Source organism: Schistocerca gregaria, chromosome 2, assembly GCF_023897955.1.
Source record: "Schistocerca gregaria isolate iqSchGreg1 chromosome 2, iqSchGreg1.2, whole genome shotgun sequence".
Lineage (NCBI taxonomy): Eukaryota > Metazoa > Arthropoda > Insecta > Orthoptera > Acrididae > Schistocerca > Schistocerca gregaria.
The window spans coordinates 799,974,721-799,991,034 of record NC_064921.1 but is presented as its reverse complement, the minus strand read 5'-3'; positions in this window follow the sequence as shown (position 1 = coordinate 799,991,034).

Sequence of the window (16,314 nt, the reverse complement as noted above, 5' to 3'; positions counted from 1 at the left end):
CCTAAATTTTGTTAAATAATCAGCATTGGCGGCCGAAGACTTCCGGCATAATAAGTCAGCCTCATTCTGCCAACGGCCTTGTCAAAGAGGGCGGAGGAGATGATAGAGGTTCAGGGCACTCTCTTGTCCTGGGGTGGGAAATTGCCCCTAAAGGCGGAAGAATCAGCAATGATCAACGATATGAGGATGCAGAAGGCAATGGAAACCACTGCATTAAAGACACGTAACGTGTATCCACAGGACATGTGGCCTGTAGTTGAAGAAGTGTCATGATGATCTCTCCATTGGCAAAAGATTCCGGAATACTCCCCCATTCGGATCTCCGGGAGGGGACTGCCAAGGGGGAAGTTACCATGAGAAAAAGATTGAATAATCGACGAAAGGATAATGTTCTACGAGTCGGGGCGTGGAATGTCAGAAGCTTGAACGTGGTAGGGAAACTAGAAAATCTGAAAAGAGAAATGCAAAGGCTCAATCTAGATATAGTAGGGATCAGTGAAGTAAGGTGGAAGGAAGACAAGGATTTCTGGTCAGATGAGTATCGGGCAATATCAACAGCAGCAGAAAATGGTATAACAGGTGTAGGATTCGTTATGAATAGGAAGGTAGGGCAGAGGGTCTGTTACTGTGAACAGTTCAGTGACCGGGTTGTTCTAATCAGAATCGACAGCAGACCATCACCGACAACGATAGTTCAGGTATACATGCCGACGTCGCAAGCTGAAGATGAACAGATAGAGAAAGTGTATGAGGATATTGAAAGGGTAATGCAGTATGTGAAGGGGGACGAAAAACTAATAGTCATGGGCGACTGGAATGCTGTTGTAGGGGCAGGAGTAGAAGAAAAGGTTACAGGAGAATATGGGCTTGGGACAAGGAATGAAAGAGGAGGAAGACTAATTGAGTTCTGTAACAAGTTTCAGCTAGTAATAGCGAATACCCTGTTCAAGAATCACAAGAGGAGGAGGTATACTTGGAAAAGGACGGGAGATACGAGAAGATTTCAATTATATTACATCATGGTCAGACAGAGATTCCGAAATCAGATACTGGATTGTAAGGTGTACCCAGGAGCAGATATAGACTCAGATCACAATATAGTAGTGATGAAGAGTAGGCTGAAGTTCAAGACATTAGTCAGGAAGAATCAATACATACGCTAAGAAGTGGGATACGGAAGTTCTAAGGAATGATGAGATACGTTTGAAGTTCTCTAGCGCAATAGATACAGCAATAAGGAATAGAGCAGTAGGCAACACAGTTGAAGAGGAATGGACGTCTCTAAAAAGGGCCATCACAAAAGTTGGGAAGGAAAACATAGGTACAAAGAAGGTAGCTGCGAAGAAACCATGGGTAACAGAAGAAATACTTCAGTTGATTGATGAAAGGAGGAAGTACAAACATGTTTCGGGAAAATCAGGAATACAGAAATACAAGTCGCTGAGGAATGATATAAATAGCAAGTGCAGGGAAGCTAAGACGAAATGGCTGCAGGAAAAATGTGAAGACATCGAAAAAGATATGATTGTCGGAAGGACAGACTTAGCATACAGGAAAGTCAAAACAACCTTTGGTGACATTAAAAGCAACGGTGGTAACATTAAGAGTGCAACGGGAATTCCACTGTTAAATGCAGAGGAGAGAGCAGATAGGTGGAAAGAATACATTGAAAGCCTCTATGAGGGTGAAATTTGTCTGTGATAGAAGAAGAAACAGGAGTCGATTTAGAAGAGATCGGGGATCCAGTATTAGAATCGGAATGTAAAAGAGCTTTCGAGGACTTACGGTCAAATAAGGCAGAAGGGATAGATAACATTCCATCAGAATTTCTAAAATCATTAGGGGAAGTGGCAACAAAACGACTATTCACGTTGGTGTGTAGAATATATGAGTCTGGCGACATACCATCTGACTTTCGGAAAAGCATCATCCACACAATTCCGAAGACGGCAAGAGCTGACAAGTGCGAGAATTATCGCACAATCAGCTTAACAGCTCATGCATCGAAGCTGCTTACAAGAATAATATACAGAAGAATGGAAAAGAAAATTGAGAATGCGCTAGGTGACGACCAGTTTGGCTTTAGGAAAAGTAAAGGCACGAGAGAGGCAATTCTGACGTTACGGCTAATAATGGAAGCAAGGCTGAAGAAAAATCAAGACACGTTCATAGGATTTGTCGACCTGGAAAAAGCGTTCGACAATATAAAATGGCGCAAGCTGTTCAACATTCTGAAAAAAGTTGGGGTAAGCTATAGGGAGAGACGGGTCATATACAATATGTACAACAACCAAGAGGGAATAATAAGAGTGGACGTTCAAGAACGAAGTGCTCGTATTAAGAAGGGAGTAAGACGAGGCTGTAGCCTTTCGCCCCTACTCTTCAATCTGTACATCGAGGAAGCAATGATGGAAATAAAAGAAAGGTTCAGGAGTGGAATTAAAATACAAGGTGAAAGGATATCAATGATACGATTCGCCGATGACATTCCTATCCTGAGTGAAAGTGAAGAAGAATTAAATGATCTCCTGAACGGAATGAACAGTATATTGAGTACACAGTATGGTTTGAGAGTAAATCGGAGAAAGACGAAGGTAATGAGAAGTAGTAGAAATGAGAACAGTGAGAAACTTAACATCAGGATTGATGGTCACGAAGTCAATGAAGTTAAGGAATTCTGCTACCTAGGCAGTAAAATAACCAATGACGGACGGAGCAAGGAGGACATCAAAAGCAGACTCTCTATGGCAAGAAAGGCATTTCTGGCCAAGAGAAGTCTACTAATATCAAATACTGGCCATAATTTGAGGAAGAAATTTCTGAGGATGTACGTCTGGAGTACAGCATTGTATGGTAGTGAAACATGGACTGTGGGAAAACCGGAACAGAAGAGAATCGAAGCATTTGAGATGTGGTGCTATAGACGAATGTTGAAAATTAGGTGGACTGATAAGGTAAGGAATGAGGAGGTTCTACGCAGAATCGGAGAGGAAAGGAATATGTGGAAAACACTGATAAGGAGAAGGGACAGGATGATAGGACATCTGCTAAGACATGAGGGAGTGACTTCCATGGTTCTAGAGGGAACTGTAGAGGGCAAAAACTGTAGAGGAAGACAGAGATTGGAATACGCCAAACAAATAAGTGCTACTCTGAGATGAAGAGGTTAGCACAGGAAAGGAATTCGTGGCGGGCCGCATCAAACCAGTCAGTAGACTGATGAAAAAAAAAAAACAAAAAAAAAAAAAACCGCTTGTTCTTCGAAAGGCTAGTACTCAAAGGTTGGAAAGTTGAACAGGTCGTATCAGTATCAACGCAAGGAATAGGAGTAATATGTTGAATACAGACCCTTATTGGTAACGTCGATTTGTAGTAGGATTGTGGAACTTATTCTGTGTTCGATCGTTGTGACTGACCTCGAAGAAGTAAAGCTTGCTATCGACAGGGGATATCAAATTGATTCCATAATTTTAGATTTACAAAAGGTTTTCGATATCGTTCCTCACTAGCGTCTTCTAAAGAAACAGCGTGCATATGGAGCATCGTGTTAGTTGTGCGACTGGATTCGTGAGTTCCTGTCAGAAAGGCCGCAGTTCGTAGTAACCGACGGAAAATCATCGAGTACAACGGAAGTGATATCTGGCGTTCCCCAAGGAAGTGTTATAGGCCGTCTGATGTTCCTGATCTACATAAACTACATAGCAGACAACCTGAGCAGCCCTATTACAGTGTTCTGCATTCGATTCTCATGTACCCTCTCTATCAGACCTATAAACGAAAAGCATGAAGGAACGTATATACACAGGAAAGAAGCAGAGATAACCGTTTTTAACGTCCCATCACAGATGGCTGTGTCACGTGACTACACGATTACCTTTGTTTCTTTGTTTCTTTTATGTACATATGTTCTTCCACGATTTTCATCGCTTTGGTGTTAGTCACTGTGAATACTGTGGTTCTGTTGTAACTACTGCACTGCACTATTGTTTGTGGAGTTTCACGGTGATAACTTTGACATTATATGAGCGCATAGGGAACATGAAATATGCTTTCATCTGATCTGTTTTCACCTTTTAAGTACATATGTGTATGGTATAACCACATTTTTGTGTACATTAAAGGTATGCAATTTTCATACTGACAAATGTTTTGTGATGGCCTATGATCAAAATTGGTGAACAGGTTTATAAAAACAGCTGATGCTTCATAATGCATATTCTCAGCGAGAAGGTAAGGTTCATCGGCTAGTGGATGATGATAAAAAAAACTAATGTCAAAGATGCTGCGCTCTTACACATCACAGCATTTCCTTAAACGAGCGTGGAAAACCGCCTAAAAACCACATTCATGCTGTCTGGTGTGCATGAACAACGGTCGTTAATCCACCGCGGTGATTCCACCAGGGTCTCGCTCGTCTCCTTACTCCGTAAACTGGTGCGTTGTACTTTAAGCTACACGAGTAGGTATGGTATAAGCTATTGCACTTCATAAAACGCTCGTGAAACGTGTTGTTGGTTTCATGAAGAGTGATTTAAAATCGTGATATGCCACCTTATACTGAGTATATATTTCTTGAGAGAGTAACTAAATTTTTTTAGTGGGATTGTGTAGTGTACGGTCGATTCCTCATTTTAATTTGGTTATGATATAGCGTAACTGAAGAATAAGTCACTAAATGTGTCTCCTCGCTTGAGTTCATGTAAAATCACTGATAAGTGAAAAGAGTGACGAGCTACTTTCAATAACATATATTCTTATTCAATTATTTGTTTATAATACAGAATCTCATATTCAGATGACGTGAATTCTTTATTAGGCTACACAACATATTTTCTGGATTGGAGACCGTTACAATTGAATCTGAGCTATCAACAAAATATTTCAGCGCACGTTCATGCACTTCGGCAGACAGAAGAAGCACAATTCGTTCCAGGACCTTTCAATATATGAATATGTGTCAAATGTGATTTACGTACTGATTATTTAGTCTGGCGTGTTTAAAATTATATAAAGAAATGTCTCCTTCGTGCCAGAGCGCCCAGGAGAGCGGCTACTCAGTATTCAGTCTGGTTGAACATGTTGCCTATACTGTAAGGCGTTCACTGAGAAATCTTTTGGGGAACATAATAGCAGAGCAACCTTTTCCATTGTTATAATGTTGGAGTTCACACTAATGTGTGGCATAAGAGAGAGAGGTTTTAGCGAACATGTTTCCACAATTCTGTCCTGTATATGCCTCGCATTGAAAACATTTCACTATAACACCATAAACGTCTCACTTATTTGAGGGACTACACTCTCCTCGTAACGAAACTCCCTTTATTGCCGATTTCCTCTACGAAGGAAAAATTTTATGTATTCTCATCTGTCATTATTACAAGCAGGTGATAATATGTAATAATATATGTACTGTTACCGTATTGCCATTTGCACAAATGATATCTCCTCCTGTTCTCTGCGCTGAAGTGGCAAAAGTCAGGAGATAGCGATATGCGCATATACAGATGGTGGTAGTATCGGGTAAACAAGGGATAAAAGGACAGACATTGGCGGATCTGTCATTTGCATGTGAAAACGTTTACAATGTGATTATGGCCGCACGACGGGAATTAACGTTGGACACGGAACGGCAGTTGGAGGTATACGCAAGGGACAGTCAATTTCAGAAATCGTTAGGTGATTCAATATTTCGAGATGCACAGTGTCGAGAGAGTACTGAGAGTACCAAATTAGACATTACTTCTCACCACGGACAACACAGTGGCCGATGGCCTTCACTGCACGATCGAGGGCTGCGGCGTGTGCGTAGAGATGTCAGAGCTTTCAGACGAGCAACACCGCGTGAATAACCACAAAAATCAATATGGAACGTACCCATTAGGACAGCGCGTTGAAATTTGGGGTTAACAGGCTTCGTCATCCGGCGACCGATGCGAGGAGCTTTGCTAACAGCACGACATCGCTCGCATCACCTCTCCTGGGTTCTTGACCATATCGGTTGAACCCTAGACGGCTGGAAAATCGTGGCCGTGTCAGGTGAGTCCCGATTTTTGTCAGTAGGAGCTGATCCTAAGGTTCGGATGTGACGCAGACTCCACGAAACCATGGACCCATGTTGCCAACAGGGCACTATGCAGGCTAGTGGTGACACCTTAATGGTAAACCCAACTGCCATCCATTATTGAACTACACGTTATTGAACCATCCGGCAGGCAGACTCACAAATAAACTGATAGTTATGCATTTAGTAACAAAATAGAAACTGTAGTCCCCGGTGGTCACGTCTATGTGTTAAGTATTTGCTTATAATCGCGAGTCTTTGGTGCACAATTTAGAGAGTAATTTGCATAAGATTTTTGAATACCGATGGCTTTAAAATTCTGCACGCAAAAGTAAAAAAATATAAATTATCGCATAGTTAGGAATACTACAAAATATAATCATGTGAATAGTACGTCTTAACTCAAGGTTATTTAATTGCCCACCGACGGGATCTTGCTGTGAATGGGTCAGCATAGCGTAGCAGAACGTCTAGAAAACCATGTGTAATACGGCTAATGATGTCGTCACAAGAGGGACAAAAATTATCTATAAATTACATACGTTGCCATGACTCGTGGGACGATACAAACCGTTCTGACGGTCACACGAGCATAAACGTTTCCGAAGCCAGGTAAAACAAAGCGAACGCTACTGCGCATTACTTATCAATAGACTGGATGACACATTTGGTAGTTTAACATGGATGTCAACAAGATATTTTATTTGTCCAACAGTCACTGGCACTGAGGTCACAGAGGTCATGGGACACCTCCCAACATCGTGTCGGACCTCCTTTTGCCTGATGTAGCGCAGCAACTCGACGTGGCATGGACTCAACAAGTCGCTGGACGCCTCCTGCAGAAATATTGAGCCACGCTGCCCTTCCCCCTCCCACCCCTTTTTTTGGGTCATCAGTCTCCCGACTGGTTCGATGCCACCCGCCACGAATTCCTCTCCCGCGCCAACCTCTTCATCTCAGAGTAGCACTTGCAACCTACGTCCTCAATTATATGATGGATGTGTTTCAATCTCTGCCTTCCTCAACAGTTTTTGCCTTCTACAGCTCCATCTAGTACCTAGGAAGTCATTCCCTGATGTCTTAACAGATGGCTTCTCATCCTGTCCCTATGAGTGTTTTCCACATATTACTTTCCTCTTCGATTCTGCGCGGAACCACCTCATTCCTTACCTTATCAGTCCACCTAATTTTCAACATTCGTCTGTAGCACGACATCTCAAATGCTTGTACTCTCTTCTGTTCCGGTTTTCTCTCAGTCCTTGTTTCACTACCATACAATGCTGTACTCCAGACGTACATTTTCAGAAATTTCTTCCTCAAATTTAGGCCTATGTTTAATGCTAGTAGACTCCTCTTGGCCAGAAATGCCCCTTTTGCCAGAGATAGTCTCCTTTTGATGTCCTTACTCCGTCCGTCATTGGTTATTTTGCTGCCTAGGTAGCAGAATTCCTTAACTTCATCTACTTCGTGACCATCAAACCTGATGCTAAGTTTCTCACTGTTCTCATGTCTGCTACTTCTCATTACTTTCGTCTTTCTTCGATTTACTCTCAATCCATATTCTGTACTCATTATATTGTTCATTCCATTCAGCAGAGCATGTAATTCTTCTTCACTTTCAGTCAGGATAGCAATGTCATCAGCGAATCATATCATTGATATCCTTTCACCTTGAATTTTAATTTCACTCCTAAATCTTTCTTTTATTTCCAACACTACTTCTTCGAAAATGGCTCTGAGCACTATAAAACTTAACATCTGAGGTCACCAGTCCCCTAGAACTTAGAACTACTTAAACCTAACAAACCTAAGGACATCACACACATCCATACCCGAGGCAGGATTCGAACCTGCGACCGTAGCGGTCGCGCGGTCCAGACTGAAGAGCCTAGAACCGCTCGGACACAGCGGCCGACTTGATTCTTCGATGAACAGATTGAACAGTACATAGCTGTATTACACCCTTTTTAATCCGTGCACATCGTTCTTCGTCGTCCACTCTTATTATTACCTTTTGGCCCGGGTCTCCCTATAGGTCACCCTCAGAATTTCGAATATCTTGCATCATTTTAAATTGTCGAACGCTTTTTCCAGTTCTACAAATCCTATGAACGTGTCTTTTCTTTAGTCTTGCTTCCATTATCAACCACAATCTCAAAACTGCCTCTCTCGTGCCTTTAGCTTTTCTAAAGCCAAACTGATCGTAATCTAGCGAATTTTCTTTTTCATTCATCTGTACATTATTCTTGTCAGAAAATTGGATGCATGAGCTGTTAAGCTGACTGTGGATAATTCTCGCAGTTGTCAACTCTTGCCGTCTTCGCAATTGTGTGGATGATGCTTTCCCGAAAGTCGGATGGCATGTCGCCAGACTTATACATTCTACTCTCCAATGTGAATAGTCGTTTTGTTGCCACTTCCCCCAATGATTTCAGCAATTCTTATAGAATTGCCTTCTGCCTTATTTGATCTTAAATCCTCCAAAGCTCTTTTAAATTCTGATGCTGATACTGGATCCCCTATCTCTTCTAAATCGACTCCAGTTTCCTCTTCCATCACATCAGTCTTATCATCCCCCTCATAGAGGCTTTCAGTGTATTCTTTCGACGTATCCGCTCTCTCCTCTGCATTTAGCAGTGTTATTGCCGTTGCACTCTTCATGTTATCACACTTGCTTTTAATGTCAACGATCAATTGAAGCATTTTTTCTGTTATCAAAGGTTTACCTTCTTCGTACCCCGTTTTCCTTCCCAACTTCCGTGATGGCCCTTTTTACAAATGTCCATTCCCCTTGAACTGTACTGCCTACTGAGCTATTCCTTATTGCTGTATGTATGGCCTTAGAGAACTTCAAGCGTATCTCGACATTCCTTAGTACTTTCGTATCCCTCTCCTTTGCGTATTGATTCTTCCTGGCAAATGTCTTTAATTTCAGCGTACTCTTCATCACTACTATACTGTGGTCTGAGTCTATATCTGCTCCTGGGTACGCCTTACAACCCACTACCTATTTTCGGAATCCCTGTAATCTGACAGAAATCTTTCCGTGTCACCCGGTCTTTTCCAAATATACCTCCTCCGCTTGTGATTCTTGAACAGGGTATTTGCTATTAGTAGCTGAAGTTTATTACAGAACTCATTTAGTGTTTCTTCTCTCTCATTCCTTCTCCCCAGTTGATATTCTCCTGTAACCTTTTCTTCTGCTCCTTCCCCTATAACTGCATTCCCGTTCCCCATGACCATTAGATTTTCCTGCCACTATAGCCGTCTATAATTGCGAAAGTGTTACCGGTGCAGGATTTTGCTCACAAACAGACCTCTCGCTAATGTTCCATAACTGTTAGATGGGATTCATGTTGGGAGATCTCGATGGCAAAATCATTACCTCGAGTTTTCCAGAATATTCTTCAAACCAATCGCGAACAGTTGTAGCCCAGTGACATGGCAACGTTGTTACGGAACATGGAGCCCATGAATGACTGCAGATGGGTTCCAAGTAACCGAACTTAACCATTTACAGTCAATGGTTGGTTCATTTGGAACAGAGGACGCCGTACCATCCACGTAAAAACAGTCAACGACATAATGGAGGCACCAGCAGCTTGCTCAGTGCCTTGTTGACAACCTGTGTCCATGACTTCGTGTTGTGTGCGCCACACTCGAACCCTAACATAAGCTCTTACCAACTGAAATAGGGGCTAATTTGGCCAGGCAGTGTTTTCCAGTGGTCTAGGGTACAAGACCAGGAGGGACACTGTAAGCGATGTCGCGCTGTTAGCAAAGGTACTAGCTTCGGTCTCCTGCTGCCTTAGCCCATTAATACCAGATTTCGGCGCACTGTCCCGGCGGATACGTTCGTCGTATTTCCCACGATGATTTCTGTCAATGCCATGGTGATTGTTTCTCCCTATGCAGGATGGCGGCAACAAAATATTTTCCCATTCGGAGGAGAAAGTTGGAGACTGGAATTTCGTGAGAAGATTCCGCCGCAACGAAAAACGCCTTTATTTTAATGGCGTCCACCCCAAATCCTGTATCATTTCAGTGGCACTCTCTCCCCTATTCCGCGACAATACAAAACGTGCTGCCCTTCTTCGAACTTTATCGATGTACTTCGGCAGTCCTATCTGGTAAGGATCCCACACCACGCACCATTATTCTAAAAGAGGACGGACAAGCGTAGTGTAGGCAGTATCCTTAGTAGGTCTGTTACATTTTCTATGTGTCCTGCCAATAAAAATCAGTCTTTGGTTAGCCTCCCTCACAACATTTTCTATGTGTTCCTTCCAATTTATGTTGTTCGTAATTGTAATTCCTAGGTATTTAGTTGAATTTACGGCCTTTTTTAGATTTGACTCATTTATCGTTTACCGAAGTTTAACGGATTTCTTTTAGCACTCATGTGGATGACCTCACACTTCTCATTATTTAGGTTCAGTTGCCAATTTTGGCACCATACAGCTATCTTTCTAAATCGTTTTGCAATTTGTTTTGGTCTTCTGATCACTTTATTAGTTGATAAACAACGCGTCATCTGTAAACAACTTTAGACGGCTGCTCAGATTGTTCCCCAAATCTTTCATATAGATAAGGAACAGCAAAGTGCCTATATAACTACCTTGTGGTACGCCAGAAATGACTTCTGTTTTATTCGATGACTTTCCGTCAATTACTACGAACTGTGACCTCTCGACAGGAAATCAGAAATCCAGTCACATAACTGAGGCGATATTCAATAAGCACGCAATGTCACTACAAGCTTGTGTGGTACAGTATCAAAACCCTTCCTAACATCCAGATATGGAATCAATCTGAAATCCCATGTGAATAGCACTCAACACTGCATGCGAGTAAAGAGCTAGTTGTGTTTCACAAGAATGATGATTTCTAAATCCGTGTTGACTGTGTGTCAATAGACCGTTTTCTTCGAGGTAATTCATAATGTTCGAATACAATATATGTTCCAAAATCCTGCTGCGTATCGACGTTAATGATATAGGCCTGTTATTTAGTGGATCACTCCTACCACCTTTCCAGTCTTTGGGTACGAATCTTTCATCGTGCGGTTGTATATGATTTTTAAGTATGGAGCTATTGTATCAGCATACTCTGAAAGGAACCTAATTGGTATACACTCTGGACCAGAAGACAGTACGTCCATACGGCCGTTTGTTGCCCCTTTAGTGCTTATCTAGATCTTCCAGGTGGAGCTACTCGAGTCTGTGAGGTACGTATGCGCTGAAATGCTAATCGTGTGCATCTCTCGTCGCTGCAAACGCATGTTACAAATTTCGCCTGATTTGATGCTTCCTTCAGGGTGTCGCATTTTGGGTGACCAGCAGTCTAATTACACTAACATGTCTTATTGTTTTCCGCTGGCGCAGTGACAAGTTTCACGTAATGGTGTCCTTTTTCTCTTTGTACGTACGGACTTAACGTCTTAGACAGCTGTGCCCCCAACTTCCATGGTTCTGAGAAATGTTAATAAGGGTGACATTACATGCTGCTCCCTCCTCATACATATGTGGAGTATGTGATGCTACACGCTTACAATTTTTACTGCATGCAAGTAACAATGGTAGCCTGAAAATGTCCAGGGGTGAAACATTACCTAATAGCTAATGCAAGGGATAAAGTGATTACTTCAGAATAAAGCACCCTACGCAGAAAATGGCTTCTCTCAAGTAGACCACAGTGTACTGCTAAATAAACTAGCCCATTATGGAACTGTGGGTAAGTCCTCCAACGGGTTCCTACCTTAACTGAGCACAAGGCAGCAAAAGTTTCCTTCGTACGCATATATAACAGGAAATGTGCTAGCACCTGACTCGGATTTGTACACGCATGCATTTATCTGGCGAAAAACAACTAACTAATTTAATAATACAGTTAGCCACTGAGAACACCGATCTACCTGACGCCAGATGATTTAAAATAAATGTGGTTTCATCTAACGTTGTTGTGCTGATTTCAAAAGTATTCTTAGTTTTGTTTTATCATGAGGAGTTTTTCTGTAATGGAATAAAGTTTATTGTGTTTTTAGTCATAAGAACATAGGATAGAATGCTCGAAAATGCACAGATTTTTACGTGAATTTTGTAATTGGCCAATCAAAAGCATTGAACTGTAAAGATTTGTCCAAATCGGAGACACTTTATACCTGGAACTAAAACTGGAACTAAAAACATCATACACGCACCGCTTGTGGACTTCAAACGAATATTGCTTCCACAACCACATGTAAAACTGGACTTGAAGCAGTTTGTAAGGCCTATTCTAGAAGATAGTCCTTGCGTTAAGTACCATTCTATGAAACTTCCCTTCACCAGTCAAGAAAAAAATTGAAGCTGCAATTTTTTTTCGTCCTCAAATTCACAAACTGGTGTAGGATAACTATGGATTGGCTTCAGATCTCTTACTGAAAACCTGCTAGATAATAAAAAAAATTACAAATTACAAAAACATTGTCAAAATCATGTTAGAAAATTTCAAGAAGAGAGCTGTAAAGTGATTTTAAAAGGCCAATTCTTTCACTCATATGATGGATACTTCCCTGAAAATTTAGGACATTATAGTAAAGAGCTAGGAGAACGCTTCCATCGAGACATTAGGAAGCTAGAGAAGAGGCACCAAATAAGACAAAATGAAAGTACGAAGACCGACTATCGCTGGATGTTGTGATGGGTAGTAACGATGAAGGTTCTGCTAGGAAATCAAACACGAGAAAATCGGAAAATTAAGTGTCAAAGAGTGCCTATAATTTTCCCAAGAGAACGTTTTGTAGTTTGTCTGGTACATGCCCACAAAAAGAAAACACTTATTACAAAAACAGAATCTGATCGAAATTTTATTTTAGTAATTGTGTTTCAGTTACGTAATTCTTTAAAATATGAGACCTTATTTTGTGACAAATCCCTGTATGAGAAAACAAAATCGTCTGTCAAAACAAAATTTTAATGCGCTGTCGGGTAACGAATATACTTTCAACCACAAGTGAAAATAAGCATTAGAGTGAGTCAAGACCAGTTAAGGTACAGCTTTATGTTGTGAGATATCAATGTGCAGTACTTAATTTTATACTTAATGTAATTGAGGGTCAGCTGTGCATGATATATCTCTTTTGCGCTCATCATTTAAAGAAAGACGAAAAATCCGTTAAAACTGATATTCTGAATGTCCACCTGTATTATCTTTTGAACAACTCTTTCGAAGTATTTGAAAATGTCGCTAATGGAAAGCTATTTGTTAAGCTATGTCTCAGAGAAGTATTGCGCATACATAGCAAAAGAAATGCAATACTGTACAACTACGCTATTGACGAGAAACTCTGAAAACAGTACCTAACGTAAAATATCTAGGAGAAACTATCCACAGCGACCTTAAGTGGTATGAACACACGAACAAAATAGTAGGGAAAGCAGATGACAGACTGTGATTCATAGGAAGTATGCTAAGGAAATGTAACTGATCCACGAAGAAAGTGGCATAGGAGGCGCTTGGTTGACCAAACCTTGAATATGGTTCATCGATCTGGGATCTTTACCAGGTAGGACTGACGGAAGAGACGACAGATGAAAACTTCCATACGTCGTCAGTCGCAGTGCCTATTGATTCGGACGTGCTCGCATGTCTAAGTGAACTTTGCATCGTATTCGGAATAAGACAGGCACTGCAGTATCGTCTTTGATTCAATGCCGAGGCGTGTAGCAGCGGTTGTAGCCAGCTATGATGGTAACACACAATACTGATTTCATCATATTCCTCACTTCCAATGGGACGTTTTCAGTCATGTGATCTTTGTACAACGCCTCTTCTCCCAAATAAATTTGGCCGTCATATCTGCTGTCCTTGGTGTTGCATTTTCGATGGCCAGCAATGTATTTGAAATGAAACTACACAGTTATTTTAGTGTCTAGAAAATGTGACAGTGAAATGCGGAGTGCGAAATGGTGACCTCGTCACTGGGATGTAGCCGTCTCAGTAGTGTTAGTAAATACTTGACTATAAATATCACATCAGTTGCTAACGATACTGTAGTTCACATCTGCCTTGCTGTTCGTGACCGAGCCTTTTATATATGACAATCGTGTATAAGACATTGAAAACGGTCATATGTTAATAAAAGTACTTTGTGATCGAGACAGAAATTTTTCTACATTGCTAACGATACTCTAGTAAAGCGTACTCACAAACAGCAAACAAAGCGATGAAATTAGGGTGCAATGGGGCAGCAGAAAAAAATGCGGTACTTTTTTGAACTGGCTACGACCAGAAGCTCGAGGAAATTGCGACACGAATAAACGGCCTCATTCGTCCCGCACAACTTTGCGCTGCATTGTAGAGCGTACTTTTCGATATAAATGCAAATGTATGCAGCCGGGCGCGCACTGTGTGCATGTTCCATCTAACAGTTTCAAAGTCGGTCAGCTACAAAAAGAACCGTACCGACTTTACGGTGTTATTTCACGCCGAGGATTAAAGTCTGCGGCGTGAGATATGTATCTCGTCTCTTCCCGCCCTCCCCCGCCCCCTACCCCGCCCTCGCAGTTCTCGGCACCCTTCTGCAGGACAATGCGGAGCGCTGTAAGCCACACCACAGAGGGATGAAGAAGCCTTCCGTATGCTACAGTTGCGTCGCGATGCAAGTGGGGTATTATCTGCACTACCTCATATGCTACTCTATTAAATTCTCCTTGTCGATAATCGTTACGACATCTATATCTATACTCCGAGAACCCACCTTCTCTCCCCCTCCCCCAAATCCCCCCGCCCTGTAGTGAAGTATGCATGGCAAAAGCGCCTGACGATAAAGCTATGGTGTGAGATCTAATTTCTGTGTTTTACGCGTCGTGGTCATGTCAGAGATATAATCTATCTGATCAAAAGTATCCGGACAATTCTTTGTAATACGGAATGGAACGCTAGATGTCGCTGCCACTGCAACAGGAGGCAGGGAGTATCGTGTTATCAGTGAAAATTACAATTTCTGGTAAGTACTATGGGACCAAACTGCTGAGGTCATCGGTCCCTAGCCGGCTGGAGTGGCCGTGCGATTCTAGGCGCTACTGTCTGGAACCGAGTAACCGCTACGGTAGCAGGTTCGAATCCTGCCTCGGACATGGATGTGTGTGATGTCCTTAGGTTAGTTAGGTTTAATTAGTTCTAAGTTCTAGGCGACTGATGACCTCAGAAGTTGAGTCGCATAGTGCTCAGAACCATTTGAACCATCGGTCCCTAAGCTTACACACTACTTAATGTAACTTACACTAATTTACTCTAAGCACAACACACACTCCCATGCCCAGGGAAGACTCGAACCTCCGACGGCAGGAGCCGCGCGAACCGTGACAAGGCGCCTGAAACAGCGCGGCTACCCAGCGTGGCGTGTTATCGATGGAAAAGCAGTAACAGCAGAGTGGGTCTGTCAGGAGAGCTCAGTGACTTCAAACGTGGAGTATTCACTGAATGTCGTCTGAGTTACATCAGCCGCATTTCAACCCTTCTAAGCCCAGTTAATTGTTGGTGACGTGTTGGCGAAGTGGAAACGCGAAAGAACAACTACAGCTAAACCAAGACTTAAGTGATTAACATTGCAAGATCACATTTCAATGTAAGCACGAGATAAGCCATTGAAAATCTAAATGCTGGTATGTTAATAACTGGTTTAATCGCCAGAATGTTGCATGCAAACATGAAAACGTGCATGCATTGAGTTGTACAGGTGACGGATGTTGCTTTGTGGGATGGAATTCCATGGCTGTTGCACTTGGTAGAGGAATACGGGGACGGTTAATGCTGTTTGTGGATGACGCTGGGATCGTCCGATGATGTCTCATATGTGCTAGATTAGAGACAGATCTGGTGATCGAGCACGCCAAGGCAACATGTCGACATTCTGTAGAGTGTGTTGGGTCACAACAGCATTATACAGTTGCAAAACACCCCTGGAATACTGTTCATGAATGGCAGCACAACAGGTCCAATCACCAGACTGAAGTACAGGTTTGCAGTCAGTGTGCATGGGATAACCACGAGAGTACTCCTGCTGTCATACGAAACTGCAGTCCAGTCCATAATGCCAAGTGTAGGTTCCATGTGTCTGACACACAGACATTGGTTGAAGGCCCGAAACTGGCTTCCTTCTAAACCAACATGCAGCCATCACTGGCATCGAGGCAGAATCAGCTTCCATCAGAAAACAGAGCAGACCTCCGCTCTGCCCTCCAATGAGTTCTTGCTTGACACCACTGAAG